The following is a 16,610-nucleotide window of genomic DNA, read 5'->3' on the forward strand; positions in this document are numbered from 1 at the left end:
GAGAGTTATATTATACTCCCACGTTCGAGCTGGCTCATCGCGAGCCGATTTGTCGGGGAAGAAAGTTCTCGTAACGATTTCGAAATCAGCCCAGATATTCCGTCGGCCGGTTCGTCTGTCAGCCCGTCTGCCTGGCACGTCTTTTCCCTTTCGCGAGAATCCGGCTATTTTATTCCGCGAGGCATTCAAACGGTTTTCTCCTACTCACCTTTGCGCGCCGCGACTTTTAAGTGGCTCCCAGTTTTCGATCGCCGCCGTCACCGTCGTCGGCTTTTCTCCGTTCTGCGAGAACGATTGGCAAATCTGAACACCGCATCGTCTTTTTTCTTTGCGACCACCTCGCTCGCTTACAACGGAATCGATAAACCGTGAAAATTGTGGGAAAAGAAATTGTCGCCAGATCTTCCTCGTGAATTATTCTGTTGCTCGAAGGACCTGTCGCCGCGATCTGTAATATTGCCACTTGATATTGGTGATTGATGATTTTATTAAAATGTGTAGAAAAATAATTGGCTTGATGTAGGATGGAGTTGTAGTAGGATATTTGTACGATAATTTTTATTTCTAGCTTGAAATTTCACTTTTTCACTGATAAACGAAGTTTGAAAACTAACAACAGAAGTTCTACACGATTTATCTATCGTTAATAGTAAAGAAAAAGAAATAAATACATCATTCTGACGTGTTAACTTTTTAAGGAATCAAGGATTAATTTTGAAGGAGATTAAAAGCGTTGATATCAATTTGATCTCTATCAGTGGCTGTGTGCGGGCTGCTTAATACGCTTAATCGATGGTGAAAGCAAGACACGATCGCTAATTATACAGGTCCTGGCGAAGTGATGCTTCGCTCGAGAAGAAGCGATAATCGATTTAATGGACTCACTGTTTTCTCGCGCTCGATAACCTTTTGATGTATTATCGATAGAACCACGTTGATCTGTTTCGTTTGCTACGTCTGTCTGATAGAATATAATAATTAATTGCAAAATATTTAATAGATATAGATTATTATTGATTTGCTGCAATTTTTAAATAACTCGGAGGTAAACGCTTGTCTCTGATGCGATATTTCATTTTTATTATATAGAATAATCTGAGATAATGGTTGAGGAAAGTAGTGCGGAGGAGATTAATAGCGAACGAAACGAAAGTAGAATGAACGTACTTGGCGGCTTTATTTTTTCAGAGAAACGATATTCGAAATCTTACGCGAAGCGTTAATGCACAAGTGGGTGCTCGCATGCAATCAAAGAATTTCGTCACGCGTCGTACTGGATTCTCAAAGTCGTTCTTCTCGGTAATTACGCTTCAGACTGAACTTTCTGCTACCCTTGATTATCGTGGTACAATATTTCGTCTTCTAGAGTCGTTTCATTTATTTCTATTCACACATGATCGAGCAATTCCGCGCAAAAGGATACGATACATACAAAAATGGTTTTGTTATACAAATTTTCATTTCTTCCTCAATTTTAGAAACTCATTTTCACTTTATCGATCCACGTTGGCGCATGCTAGCTTCACTGTAGCCGTATCCTATCTCACAGGATGCATCAGTAGCAATTTCCCTTAATAAAGCGTTAATCACCCATTTGCTTACCTAAATAGGCGCGAAATCTTGCACGAGATTCGCCAATAACCGAAGACCAGTCGGACGCATCATTATCTTTTAACAGATACTTAATGATCTGTGCATAAAATTCTACCTCGAGATACGGAATCGTAATTTAACAGCCAGAAAGCTCTCGGACAAAGGAGAACTTTCTACGTTATAGGTGTTTATTATGCATTTTAACTTTCTTCCGAGGCAAAGAGAGGAAACGAGTTATTATCCCGGAGAAAATGATTTACGCGAACGCACCGAAGGGGTTAACGAACTTCCAAATTCGTACTTGACGGTTGATGGTTCTCGCGCGATTTTTCAACGACGAACGAACGTACGAACACGTGCTCCAGTGTATTCTAATGGGAAACCGTCAGATCTCGCGGATCAGTCGAATGGAAAGAGGGAATCCTCGCGAGCGAAGACGATGCAACCAGTGGATGCACTCCGTTGCAACGGCGAGCTATCTCACCGCGAAGTCGGCGGTAGACGCATCTAGAACGGAACAGAGATCGTTCGAGATTTTTCATTGTGTGCCACGGCTGAACGCAGCTTCGTATCTCTATCCTTTGTACGACTCTTCGTCCCTGTTTTACGATTGCATCTCGAGAAGGAATAACGAGAGCCTATACCACCACACTTTTTATTTCTCCTCTTGGAAACGTCTGCTCCTCGTCACTCTTGAATCGTTGAATCGCATCGCGTTTATAGTAATCGAGAGATTCAGTGTTTGGAAATAGTAATTTTCGTTCTTATTTGAAATTTAATTGATACGCAATTTTTTATGGAATATAATACTTCAGTAAAGTAGTTTCTAAATTATGATTTTGATGAACACAAAATCGTTGTGCTACTATTTGTATGTACGTATGTTAACATATGTGACATTTCTTTACTTGGAAACGTCTCAACGTCACTCTTGAATCGTTGAATCGCATCGCGTTTATAGTAATCGAGAGATTCAGTGTTTGGAAATAGTAATTTTTGTTCTTATTTGAAATTTAATTGATACGCAATTTTTTATGGAATATAACGAGTTTCTTCAGTGAAGTAGTTTTTAAATTATGATTTTGATGAACAGAAAATCGTTGTGTTACTATTTGTACATACGTACGTTAACATATGTGACATGGTGGCATGAAATGTGTTAATCGGTGATCATAAAACATAACGTAACATATTTTGGCGTGCTAGAGGTGTGATCGTTATGCCACGTTCAATGTAATACACTGCATACGTGAACGTAATACTTTAACCATAGCATGGTGAAAGAGTAGCAAGCGTAATGCCTAATAATTCAATTAACTTTATATCCTTATTCAAGCGTTATCGATGAATTCTTGGCACCAGAAAAACGTAGTTTTAACGGAATTTAGAAATCATGTTACTATACGATAATATACAAGTGGAGCAAATTGTTTTTTCCGTGCGTACGTGTGTTACACAAGAATAGACGTTATTTTTACGTTAATTATGCTACAAAATTTGGCGATCCTTTAAAGAGTTTCACTCAGTTTTCACGAGCTTCCATTTTGAGATTCCATACTCGAAATTAACAAGAAACGCGTGCAATGCTTGGTTGAAATTTTTCGTTTTAAAACATTGTTGTATGTAACATAACGTATTGTTCATTGGAAAGTGGACTGAATAAAATTCCGAATAAATTTCTTTTGCTCATTGTGCTTGGTGAAAGTAATTAACGGCAAAAAATAACGCAGTGCTGAATGAGAGGTATGAGGCAATCGGTAACAGTTCCCACAGCTCGAACTGCAATCCTTACTATTTACACATTTAACACTTCAATTTTCATCGGTTCTGCCTTAAATAAGGCTATCGATTCGAAGTGGAATAAACATTCAATACGAGGATATTTATTAATAAAGAAATCCGTCCGATTTGTTGGTGTAAATGTTACGAAATTTATGGTAAGCGAGGGCGTAACGAGTACATAACTTTCGGATATATTATATTTAGTTATCACCGCAAATTTGTCGCCTCGATTTGGTTCGATTGCTTTCTCGCGTCATCGAATGAATTTTAAATTCGATATCTCTTTTCAAAGTAATAATTTTCCAATCATTTACTGTTATTAAAACAACTGTCATTTACCGTTTTTAAAAAATCTGAACCAATTTAAAACCACTTATCAGAGCCTTAACTACGTCATAAAATAGTTCGTCACAGTTTTTCAAATTATTAGATGTAAAAGTAGAAGTCGATGCCATAACAAGAGAGAAAGAGAGACAGAGAAAGAGAGTTAGATAGTTGGTCTTGGGTTGCCTGCAAATAATCAGTAGTTAAACTTCAATTAACGGAAGCGTGCGAAGAAAAGCGGGAAAAGAGCAAAAGCAAGGAAAAGACAGAGAAACGCAGGGGAAAAAGGAACTGGCAGCAGATGCATGGATCGGAATGCGGCATCGGCTGTCCAAGGAGAACTACTTCACGCTGCGCCCTAGATATTCCACAGATATCCGTCGGTCTACGACGACTTTACGTGTGCTGTGGCATCGACTCTTGCATGCATACGATTATTTCAGCGAACAATTATCGAACACACGCTTAGCTCGAGTCGTACAACGATCTTATCACGTCCGCGCGTATCGACAACTATGTTCACATTTTCACAAACCCTTCCTCCTCGCGTGGTATTCGATCGCTTAATTCTTTTCCCGACTTATTCAAAGGCTATTCACATACGCGTGCGTGTACGAGGAATCGACATAAATTTTCTGAATAGGCCATTATTTAATGCAACCGATTAATCAATGACTTTTAAAGAACGATGCTGAATAGTGGCTTCGAGTATGCGCAACAGAGGGCAAGCGGTGACGTCCGTGCGCGTCTGTCTGGATCTAGTTACCGTTTAGCTGCAGTGGATCAGTGGTTGTTAGGTGCATTGCAGCGTTTGTCGGTGTCTGTTTTTACTAGAATTTTATTCTGGCCATTAATAACGATGTGGTCATATGGGTTGAGCGTGTTAATAGAATGTTTAGAAGCGATAGCGTTTTTTCATTGAAGTCGCGGCAATTTTGTGCGCGCGAACTCGGGTAAGAACCGAGTGAAACGGGCCCGTTTCTTTTGCATATGCTGGAAGCGCGCTCGTTTGCTCTCGTTCTGGCACGTGCGTGCACGAACGCGTATTCTCGCTTTCTCCTGGACGCGATTCTCGAGGGTATCGGGAATTCGTAGCGGATGGTGTGTCTAACGAGTTAACGATGATGATGATCGCGCGCGATTATTGTGGCTCGAACGCCACGGGGAGGTTCGCCGCCGTTTTTCTGCTACGGTTCCATGCACGCGAACTACTGGCTTCTCTGTATATAATTGGACGTATGTTTCATCCACCGTGCAGTGTAATTCTTGAGCCTAGTTCGAATGATGAAATTATTGCTTTTAAGATGAAGTCTAGATGTTTCGACGAGTGCACGAAGTTCCACGTGAAGGAGTAATTTTTTTAATTAGGCCTTGCATTTTAGCCATTTTAAATCTTGTCTTATCATCCGATCTCTTGCTGATTGTTTACTGTTTAGCGTTTGTTCGGTTATGTAACGCTTGTTGCTCTATGCGAGTTGTATAATATTAATATTAATTGTTCTGTGTGAACTAGTCTCTTATTATTCGAATTATGATTCGTGTTACTGTGTACCACATATTGTGGTTTGCTTGATTGAATTTTAAGATAGAGTAGAAATTGTTAATGGATGATCACTATTTTACATTTTTTATCAAGGCATCAATTATTCATTTATTTAAGTAGTTAAACAGTTGCAACCAATGTAATGTATAGTGCATGGTATGCATCATTCAAGACTATTGGTGCACAAGAAAATAGTGTATGCACAATATACGCGCAAGAACACTTCTAGATGTTTACCCGTGAAGAATTCGAATGAAATTCTTCTCTTTTTACTCGAACATTGCACCATGATGAGGTGCATTAATCATTGTTAGTTTCCTGAATAGGACATCTAACCCACTTCTCGCAGGACCAGTAGATTACTATCTCGATTAATTTTCATTAATCCAATCCAATTTCAATAAGTTTTTTTTTTCAATTTTCATCCTGTCTACATGATGATATTTTCTTTTTGTTTAATAAAACGTTTCAAGTACAGAGAGTTCTTCTGAGAATAATTTTACAACAGTTCGCAGAACTTGAAAATAATACTTCTGAGGCCCAATTTGTTGCTTCGTAATATTGTTTCAATCGCGTTGTTTCATACGAAGACCGTCTTTACTAAAGTATTTTATAATTGTGTTTGAAAGAGGAGAAGGAAGACGCAATGGAAAAAGGCGATTGAAAGGAAACTGTTTTGCATCAACGCCTGTTGCATTCTGAGAAACGATTTCACATAATGGTTATTTCTAATGGTAGACTGTGGGATTATCCTGTCGAATCCGCCCGCGATTAATCAAGCATGCAGTTGCCGCGTTACATAGGATTATCACTTAATATAGCCAGCTTTCCTCGTATCGAGGGATTACGATTGTACTGCAAAGAATCGTTCAACAACAGGAAGTCTGCGCTACCCTTCGTTGCTTCATCAGACGTTCGTGCAACAGACATTCGCACTTCCTCGGTTATTAGTTCCGTAACAGTCAGCTGAAATATCCATTCCCCATATTATCTACTTCTTTACAAAAGAAATAAGAGAAAAAAAGCAATTACTTAAAATTGCAACGAAAGCGTGGAGATTGAAAGTTCGAGCCTCGTTTCGACCGCGAAAGGTCACCATTAATACTTGCCCACCTAATTGATACGTGTAACGTTACAACTTCTTTCGAAACTCGAACAAAATCCAAACGAAGTCCTTGTCCACGAACTTAACTCGAGGAAATTAGGGTCACGGCTATGCAGCGTGCGCCATTGTCGGCGAAAACCCAATTAAATCGCGAATCGTGGAAATACGATCGTCCAGGGTGTTCGTTTAACTTATTTGGAGGGCAGGCGTCGATCGTGGCCGGCGCTCTCGTCGAGAGGGAAAGACGAAGAAAGCAGCGCTCCTCGTCGGTTCGATCGGTGAAAGTCGTCCAAAATGTCATCGGAGTTTAACCTTACCGCGAATACGTGTGCCATACGCACAGCTGAGACGTTCGCCGCCTGTCGAGGCGAGAGGTACGTATAATATGGCGCGTTGCGTAATTCACCTTCTGCTATCACGAACACATCGGGATGAAGCGGCAGAAATGTACGTGGTTTCACTCTACTAAGGTCATGTGCGTAGAAATTTCGATCCTGTTACGAAATGGACCCGCATTTGGACCACTCACGGCTGGGTCCTGCGCGCGTGTCACGCGCATGGATCCACCAGAATGATCAATTTCTGTAAAGCCACGCGCGGTCAAGTGGCATTTCGAGGATTGGATCGACAGGTTGGGACCTTATTTTAATATGCCTTTGAAACTTAAAACTGTTGGAACCCAAGGCGCTCGTGTTTTTTTTTTTTTAATATTCGAGTTGTTACGGACAGATTCTATGGGAGATCGTCCTCGAAGGATTCGAGTAAATTCTAAATGTCAACTTGAAAGCAGTTACGTAAGGAAGCATAAAAGTGCAGGTATACGGGAAATGTAGTTTTAATTAGGGTTTGGTCGATATTTATTTAATATATTTTTGTAATCGGCGAATGGTAGCCAAGTATGAATTCAACGCGCAATCGACAATAACACAATTTCTCCGCGTACGTGCAATCAAGATGTTAAATAACCCGACATTAATTTTCTACCGCTCCTTCCTAATGTACGCAAAGAATGTAGTAGAACGTGACGTAAAGTTTAGAAGTTGTCTCGCTGAAACTCTTACTAATACCTCGCTATTAAGTAAGCAGACACATCCTGTTTGTTATCATACACGGTGGAATTCTCCGAGGAAAGAATTTTCCCGCGTAGATTAGGCGTGCGAGTCTGTGACATTTCTTCGACTGCTTCTGTGGCCCATTTCATTAACGACTGATTAACACGCGCGTTTACAACGGGGAATTATTAGTTACATAAACGTCGAAAGGTCCTCCAGTGGAAAGTAAAGCGCGCGAAATTACATCGAGAGAGGGAGAGAAAGAGAGAAACGAACGTATGTAAATATTTTTCGAACGGTCTTAAACCTGTTGGAGACGTTTAGGTGGTAACCAACGAGTCATACGCTTCCGCGTGCAACGTTTCAAGACATTTTTGCACGGCATTGTTTCGTGGTGTAACGTCCGTTCTCCGTCGAAAGTCAACGAGTGTAACAAAGTAAAACGATTTCGCATAATTTAGTAAATGCTTACCACGAAATGGCGCAAAGAAGTTAAACCCACATTGGTGCACTGTTTTTGTCAGATCTTTCACATTTTACCGCGATTTTCGCAAAAATACAAGAATCTATCGCGATACTTTTTGTAAAATTAAAATACATGGTTTGACGCATCGAGAAGCGATCAGAATTATTTCAGTTATATTGTAACAGATATAAGAGTGTCTCGTAACAGTATAGAGGGAAACAGGAACTGTTGCAACACGAAACAGACGCGTCGAAAGTGTAGAATGGAATTGGATTGTTCGTGATTCCAAGATTCGAATGTGGCATTCTATTTAGCCCAGATCAATTACCCGACTTCCGACTGGAAATTAGTCCGCAACTGGACACCCCGTGTACACGAGGAGGCGGTGAAATACTTACGAAGCGAGGAAACATTTAAAGCTACTTTGTTCCTCGACTTTCGTCAGCGATCGTGTGTATTATTCAGCTGGAAGTGGAACCGGAGAACACCTGAATGTATTGTTGAAAAGCGAAGAGAAAGGGAAAGCGGCCTTCCATTTCTCAAGCGCCTCCGGACTGCCGTTGACGCCATCGACCTTGCCAGATGCCGATCGTTATTTTCTAGATGAAAAACGGATCATCGACGTTAACGAACGTTGCGATCTCATCGGTGACGACATACCCCACTGCGTTTTCTCTTTCCATTCTGGCTCCTGAGAAAAGTTGAACCATTTTCATGACATCATCCCAATGCGTAGCGGTGATATTGTTATTTGGATACCTTACAAAGTGTGCTTAACGAAAGAGATTAACAAAAGTGAACTCTGAATTAATGAACAATCTGATGCATGCGTACACTATGATAGAACTTTAATATCTAACTTAGAATATTAAAGTTACTCAACGAAAGAGATTAATAAGAGTGAATTCTAAATTAGTGACAAATCTGACGCACACGTACACTATCATAGAACTTCAATATCTAACTTAGAATATTAAAGTTGTAGCTACAACTTAGACCTACTTTTTCTTATAAAAAGTAGCATAATACTTCCATCTGTTCGATTTTATCTGAAACGCATGACATCATTGGTGATACATCAGTTGGGAAGGAATCATTAATTAAGATAAAATGAATCAGGTCTGTAGGGGTTAAATTATGCTGAACAAGGTTGTTGAACAAAGAGCGAACAGGACGTAGGGGCCGTGGTTAACGCGTTCCAGGAATTCGATGAAAGTTTTGTCCGTGTACGTACCCCGTAGAGCTGAAAGAGGGACAGTCCCCCGGGGGCCCCTCGTTATTTTCCCAAAACCGGATTTTCAATCGACTACGCGCGTACGTATCACCCAGACCCGCCTCTATCCATCAGCGTACCTATGGTTCTCTTATTGTTAGACGGTCACCTACCAGTGTTACGAAACCTCCGGCAAGGTGACCTAGTTGCACCTTCGATCGAAGTAGGTTGGAGAACCTCAGGATTCGGTTAACTTCTCCGCGTTCTCTTTGTTCCCTCTCGCGACTGTATCGACGGATTTACTTGACTCACTTCGTCTGACGAATCATTTTCTTAGACTTAACAGCGTGCACATGCGAGTACGACACACGACGAACGAGCAGAATGTGATCGAAATAAAAGAACCGCAGAAATGTCTGAGCGAAAGTGCAGTAAATTAACATACTGTCTCTTTAAACCTTCCATCCAATGGTTTCCCAGTTAAATTATTTGAAACGTAACAGCAGAATTGAGACTCTCGTTGTCGTCGTGACTAACGGATAATTAATCGGCAAAGAGGAAGCTCGATAGGTAGTCGTCGCAATCTTGCAAGCTAATCCGACATCCGGTGTTACGAGTAACGAATCGAGCATACGTTGGAGAACCCGTACAGAATCCCGCGACAGACGCATTCCTCTGGTGCACGTTGCATCGCCAAGTGGGTTTTCCCTTTCGTTCAAACAGAACGCGTTTCTAAATGGGACTCGGCTGTACGAGTAACACAAATAGCAGCGTAGAAAGGTAGAAAGAAAGGAACGGTCGGAGAAAGAGGGAATCTAAGGAATTCGAGTCACACCTAGAGACAATGAGTTCCAGGAGATATTTACGTTTGCTAAAAGGGGGGGGGGGGGGAAAATCGCGGTGCGCAACGGTGGGACGTGGGCGAGAATACCCACGGAATCTTCCGCCGTTTGTCTTTCGTTTCTCTGATTAAAGCCCCTCCGCGTGTTGCATACGAGAGACTTCGTGCTCGAGATCCCTGCACAACCGACACACGGCTGTTATCGCGTGTGTCACGCACCAGAAATGCAGTTAGCCCGCCCACGCGGTTTCGCGGAAACCCGGTCCACGAACAATGCGCTCCGCGAGGGGTGCACGACCCGAACTTATGACAGGAATACGCGGCGACCGCGTGGACATTTTTGCTGTCAGGATTCCTGGTTCTCTTGGCGAACTCGCTGCAGGAAGATCGAGGCGTTGTTCTTAGCCATTGGGCAGATAACTGAAGGAATATAAATTCCTCTTTCTCTCTCTATAATAATAAAACTGATAAGGTCTGTGAGTGAGGAAGTTCTGCCTTCATTTATGAAAATTGACCAGACCTAGTTGACTTCGTTTATGAACATTGACCAGACCTAATTGACTTCGTTTGCCAAGATAAAACCAAAAATGTACTACAATACTTCTTTTTCATATTGGTTGTGAGTGAGGAAGTTCTGCCTTCGTTTATGAAAATTGACCAGACTTAGTTGACTTCGTTTATGAAAATTGACCAGACCTAGTTGACTTCGTTTGCCAAGATAAAACTAAAAATGTACTATAATACTTCTTTTTCATATTGGTTTTAAGTAAGGAAGTTCTGCCTTCGTTTATGAAAATTGACCAGATCTAATTGACTTCGTTTGCCAAGATAAAACTAAAAATGTACTATAATACTTCTTTTTCATATTGGTTTTGAGTGAGGAAGTTCTGCCTTCGTTTATGAATGTTTGTTTAGAATAATAATTGGGCGATATAGTGACGGTGGTTTAAGTAGGACTAAATCAGATTGATAACGCGATTACATGAAAGCGTAACAACGTATTCTATTTTACTTTTACCGATACGTACTTCTTTAATGTTTATTTCACTTTCGTTCGCTAGAAAGGCTTCGCTAAACTTTTATTTCGCGAATCTTTTTTTGTGAATGGGGTGCTCTGATATAACTGAATGGAACGGGACGAAGGTTTGCGTAACGGTAAATATATATCAGCGATTCTCAAACGGTTATATTAAAAGATCCCAAATATCATAGCGTTGGTGAGATGAAGTAAGTGACGATCGATCTCAGGCGTGGGGATCGCTGGTACTTTTTAATTGACGGTGTTAGATAGTAAAAAGCGCATTATAGTACATCAGAAAGGCTGTTGCCATCGTGGAAATGGCATTGGTAACGAGACTGGCCATTCTCTAGTGTCAACTTTCATGGATTTCACGTTGCCTTCACCCTGCGCTCAGATTTACGTAACATTCGACGATACAACTTACATATTTCCTCTTGAAACAACTGTCTCTAAGTGTTGCACCTCGATACCCTGTTTATTCGAAAGTCGATTCAAACTTCAAATGGAGCAACTTTATAAATGGAGCAACTTGATAAATGATTAATAGAATAGAAATTCTATTAAATCATCCGCGAATGAGCAGATTTTCCCTCGCGATAATCTATTCAACATTGCCACGACAAGAGGATACTTAATGTTCAGTATTTTTCAGTTTATCCCTCCCCGACCGCCATATTGGTTTCGTTGCAGAAAATATGCATTTTCATCGAGTAAAGTCCAGTCAATTAGTCTTGTCGCGTTTCGTGATAAATTTAATTTGTTTAATTTGCTCCGAGGCGACGGTTGCCGTGTGACACGAGAAACGAGCCGTAACGCGTCAATCTTGTTTCCCCGGTATGCGAGCACGTGTCTGTTGCGCGTCTGAATTCACGAACGCGCGTAATCTGAACGATCGTTTATCCGTTCCCTCGATTTCCTGTCACACATCCACGGTTAAAAACTATTTAGTATTTAGTATACCGCGAGCAATTTTAATTGCAGTAAATATTCAATGAAAAAAGCATGTTCATTGATTCGTTTCTCTGCTTATAATCTTTTGTATATTAAGCGAGACTTAATTAATTCGACATTCGCTGGAAGATGATGCAGTTCTTACGTGGTAGAATTTGGCAGAATAAGTTTATTTGATGTTGATTCGCGATAAAGTATAAAATAGAGGCTATAGTCTTGGACGAGAGTGTATGAAATTAATATCAGAAATTTCTGGCAGGTGAATCGATACGGTGGCGCAATTGCACGGTCAACTTCCTCGTTCTAATTCGACGGTAATCGCGTGTTATTTGACTGTCCCGATTGTAAGCGATGCAACGCGAAAGAATACGTATCGTGCATATCTTGGTAGCTCGATTGCAAAATCGTCAATTAAGTGTTACGAGTTTTAACGTAACGAGCGGCTATTTTCGCTCCTCCGATTTTGCGGAGTGTTGCGTAATCTGGGTGCAGAGAAACGCTGAAAGTTTTATAATGCGATTCCTGTAAAAATCGGGCTCGAGAAGTTTACGAATAAGTGTGACGCGGCTATTATTCGATCGGCAACGGTGTGCAATAAAAACGTTCGTTTTCGAAATTTGGTTCAACAGGTGAGAAAAACACTCCGATCGGTGGAAAACTGGTTGATCTATGAATTTCTGGAGAAAATGTGCCGCGTCGTTCTTAATTTACATACTATTATAGTATCGACACTTTAAATTCACCCTTTTGCAAGTCAAATTCACGCTTTCGCGAATGAAATTCACTAAAAAATGTTTGAGTCGATGTACTTGATTTGCAAAAAGGTGAATTTCATTTGTAAACGGATGACTTTGATTTGCAAAAGCGAGAATTTTAAATGCCAATACCGTAACGCGTTGTGTACTTAGTAAGTCGTGTCGCACGAGAAAGTTTAAATAACAGGAAGACACGCTATTTTTAACTAAAAGTTTCCTAATTTTTCTACTTTCTTCGTTGTATCGATGAAATACGATGTAAATTCCCAAATAGCGATTATTTTTACCAATGCACAGAGCAAATTGCAACAGTAAAAATTGCTGTTTGTTGGTATTTCGTTGCTGGTAAAACAAGACTCGGTTGCGAATCGTTTATAGGCTGTTCCGAAAAGGTCGAGGTTGTTAGCAGTGTCGAATGGATCGATGCGATCCTTTCTCATCTATGCACTACTTGATTTCGCTGTAATGAGAGAATAGCACGATAATATCGCAAGCTATTTACTTAACAGCAAGCAATTTTCACGATAATTTTCCTTCATCCAAGCATTTTTCTGTCATTATTATGGGACGAATTATCCTTCATCTACCTTTGTTCCCGCCGATCATCTTCTTCGTAGAAAATCTAACGATTGTTCAGATTTTCTGTTTCTCTGTTTTGATTGCGAACTTAGAGCATTATTGCTAAGATAAAATCTCATATAATCCCATTCTTAGAGTATTATGCAGAAGCAAATCTTAATATTAATATCAGAAAATTATTTTTTATTATCAAAATTTACTTTTGACTGCAGAGGTTAGATGACTAATCCTTTTGAAAATCGCAACAGCAGACAACAATGAAATTGAACAATATCCAGTGTAATTAGTAGAACATTTAAGTTCAGTACTCATCTTCTAATTATTTTAAAGTAATTTATTCGAGTTAGTCGAAACGAGTGTAATTAGTAGAACATTTAAGTTCAGTACTCGTCTTCTAATTATTTTAAAGTAATTTATTCCAGTTAGTCGAAACGACGAAATTGCAGATTTTACATTCCCATTTTCCACTTGACGAGCGTCATAAATGTTGGCTGAAAGCTACGCTCTGCTCATCGTTCGTGATTTCATGGGAATTTAGAACGAGCCACTTTTTCCCCGGTTCGCCGATTAGTATGCGCCGGAGAACTCGTGTTTCGTTCAAGTTCGCATAAAAGTGCGGTAGTCGGGCGTGGCACCAAGAAAGCCGGGAAAGTGATATCTCTTTGCCGTTGGTGTGCTCTGTTCCATTCAGGAACGGATTCACGTCCCTGTTGCCCCTGTCGTTCCAACGCACAATTCCTGACTTTTAAATCAGCTTCCAAGAGAAGCTCGCATCTTCATCCCCTCCTTATAACCTCCACGAGTTCGTAAGAAATACTAAAATTAGTCATAAGTAAATTTAGAAGATTCGTAGAAGCTTCAGTTTTCAAAAGTATTGTTTTAAAAGTAATTTTAATTTAACGCGAATTTATTTGGTCCTTCAAAGCATTGATATTGGTAATAACCGAAAAAAATAAAAATATCGTGCAATATGGCGCCTCGTAGCGCTGGAACGCTAAAACAACATTAGTTACGTAATTTCGAAATTGTACGATGGCGGTGGGTGAAACGCGCGCCCCGACTTTCGTTGCTTTCGTTTCTAAGCACTTTCAAAATTCTCCCCGTCAGCCACATTTTTCTGTTTCCGCGCGCGCCTTCTTTCGACCGTCGATTGTTCAACCGTGAGATTCTAATTAGACAGGACGCTCGGAAAAAGGCGTGTACGTACACTCAGAGCGTTACGCGGCCGGAAGTTGATGCAGGCTGTTCTTACAAGTATATCGTTCAAGGATAAAGAAAGGTTTCGCGATGGATTACATGGAAGCTTAAAGAAAGTAACTGTTGGTTAACAATCTCTACTCGTAATTTTACAACAGAAAAATGATAAAAATATTAAAAAATTGAAACTTTAACTTCTGTTTTTGTTTTAAAGAAAATTTGTTTAGTATGCTACGATAACAATATGCGTCGTGTTACATAAAATAAAATGGTAGGAAATGAGATGCATATTGTGATATGTATATCTCCAGATTTATTATATTTGGTATATAATAATATTTAATGGATTTATTAATGCAAATAGTAAGATAAATCATAGGCGACGTTTGTATAAATGCAATGAGGTCGATTCTACTGAATCTACTGAATACTGGTCCAAAGAACGATGGCAGTAGTAAGTAGACCACTTTCAACACGTCTATAGATATTCAGCGCTTAAAAAAATTCCATAGAAAAAATAATAACTTTATTCTGTGAAATCAAAATGTTCATCGAACTCACCAAGAATGGGAAGTCATCCAACATCATCAAATTCAGAGTGAGTGAACTTTAAATGAACGCTTTGAGGGGTCTGACCAGTAAGGCCAGAATCTACTGTTTGCGTCTATATGCATGCAGACAATTAATTCAAGTAAAAAATTAGTTATTCGATACTTGAAAAATAAATTTACTTAATTTTTTCATTCAGATCATTTTTCTATTAAATCTAAATTTTGATTTAACGTCACACGAGTATTGTACAAGCTGTCGATGTTCCCTCGATTTTTATCGAATGTTTCGAAGCATTATATTGTTGAGTAAATTTAATGTTACGAACGATCTACTTTAAATTGCGACTCGTAAAAATATGTGAACCATGATATGGGTTTGAAAGAATATGAAAGTCGTTCAAAGCTGAATTGAAATTGAAGGACAACGTGTCGGGCAGCTCTTGTAAAGCTGAAGATAAAAAGATAACAAGACGTAATGGCGTTCTTAATATAAGTACTTCGTTTTTACGTAAAGTACGACGAAGAGAATAAATAAATTATTTACGAAAATGTACGCATCATCTTTAGATCTATCGTTATACAATTTTTAATTGTTGCTCGACTAATAAATTATTGGAAATGCAAGACTCTATCGTATTACTATAGAACACGTTTAATATATATAATCAATTTAATTTGAAAGCTGTAATCTTAGAATAGTTCTTTCAATATTCTGCAGACTTGAATCGATGTATCTATTACTTAATGACCATGAGTGAATCACTGGTTAAGCAATGAATTGCAAGCCCAGAAATTATTAGGTTGCTGCATAAGTTTTCTCATATCTTGTTGGATGCGAAATGGGGACGACATTTTTGAAACCCACGCGACAAATGCTGCCTACGCGTTGTAAAGAACATCTGCCATAGATCTGTTCGCTGTAGCGATCGAATATTTGTACAGATATCGAAGAAGACTTGTACACGTTGAGAAAATACGTTTCTTACTTTCAAACTTAAGTCCGTGGACGTGCACAGATGTTGAGGAGAAACAAGAAGAATTCTTGTAAATGATAATTTCACATTAACTGCATAAATGGTTATTGTTATTCTAGTTCGCGATATCGCTCTTCATTAGCATTGTGTTTAAAGCCAAAGAAAGTGCATTTTAAAGTGGAACACGCTCTAGTTATTGGAACACGCTCTAAAAATGCCACCTTAAAACGCCTCTCTTAGAATTGTTTTAAAAGCAAGCAATATTTTTTAAAAATATTAATTACATATTTATTTCGAATTTTTCTTATGAAATTTTCTTTGATAGAAAATCAGTCATTTTTGTTTCACTTTTGCATTATAGTAATCATGGAAAATAATTGTCCATGAGTATTTTATAAGAAACGGAAATGAAATAGTTCCATCATTTCTGTTTGAATTTCTGCTTTTCTAAATGTCTAAACAACTTTGAGTTTCTGGTAGATATTAAAATTTTGCGTTCTTACATTTCTCGTGGCTTTCCACTTTAATTTTCAAATTTATGCTTGTGGAGAACATGAATATACAGTGCCGCGCTCTTGCAGTGAAGAGCTGAACATTCTCCACTTGTTTTCTTCCATGCTCTGTTACCTTCTAAAGTTACCATCCATGAATTCTTAGTTGATA

The 16,610-nt window shown here is 39.3% G+C and overlaps 1 protein-coding gene across 1 annotated transcript in view; it reads left to right on the forward strand.

Annotated features, from left to right (window-relative positions):
- Arfip (ADP ribosylation factor interacting protein arfaptin) overlaps positions 1-16,610 on the forward strand; it is a 122,163-nt gene that overhangs the window by 55,239 nt on the left and 50,314 nt on the right. The window lies entirely within an intron of this gene.

The sequence above is a fragment of the Xylocopa sonorina genome, chromosome 8 (assembly GCF_050948175.1).
Source record: "Xylocopa sonorina isolate GNS202 chromosome 8, iyXylSono1_principal, whole genome shotgun sequence".
NCBI lineage: Eukaryota > Metazoa > Arthropoda > Insecta > Hymenoptera > Apidae > Xylocopa > Xylocopa sonorina.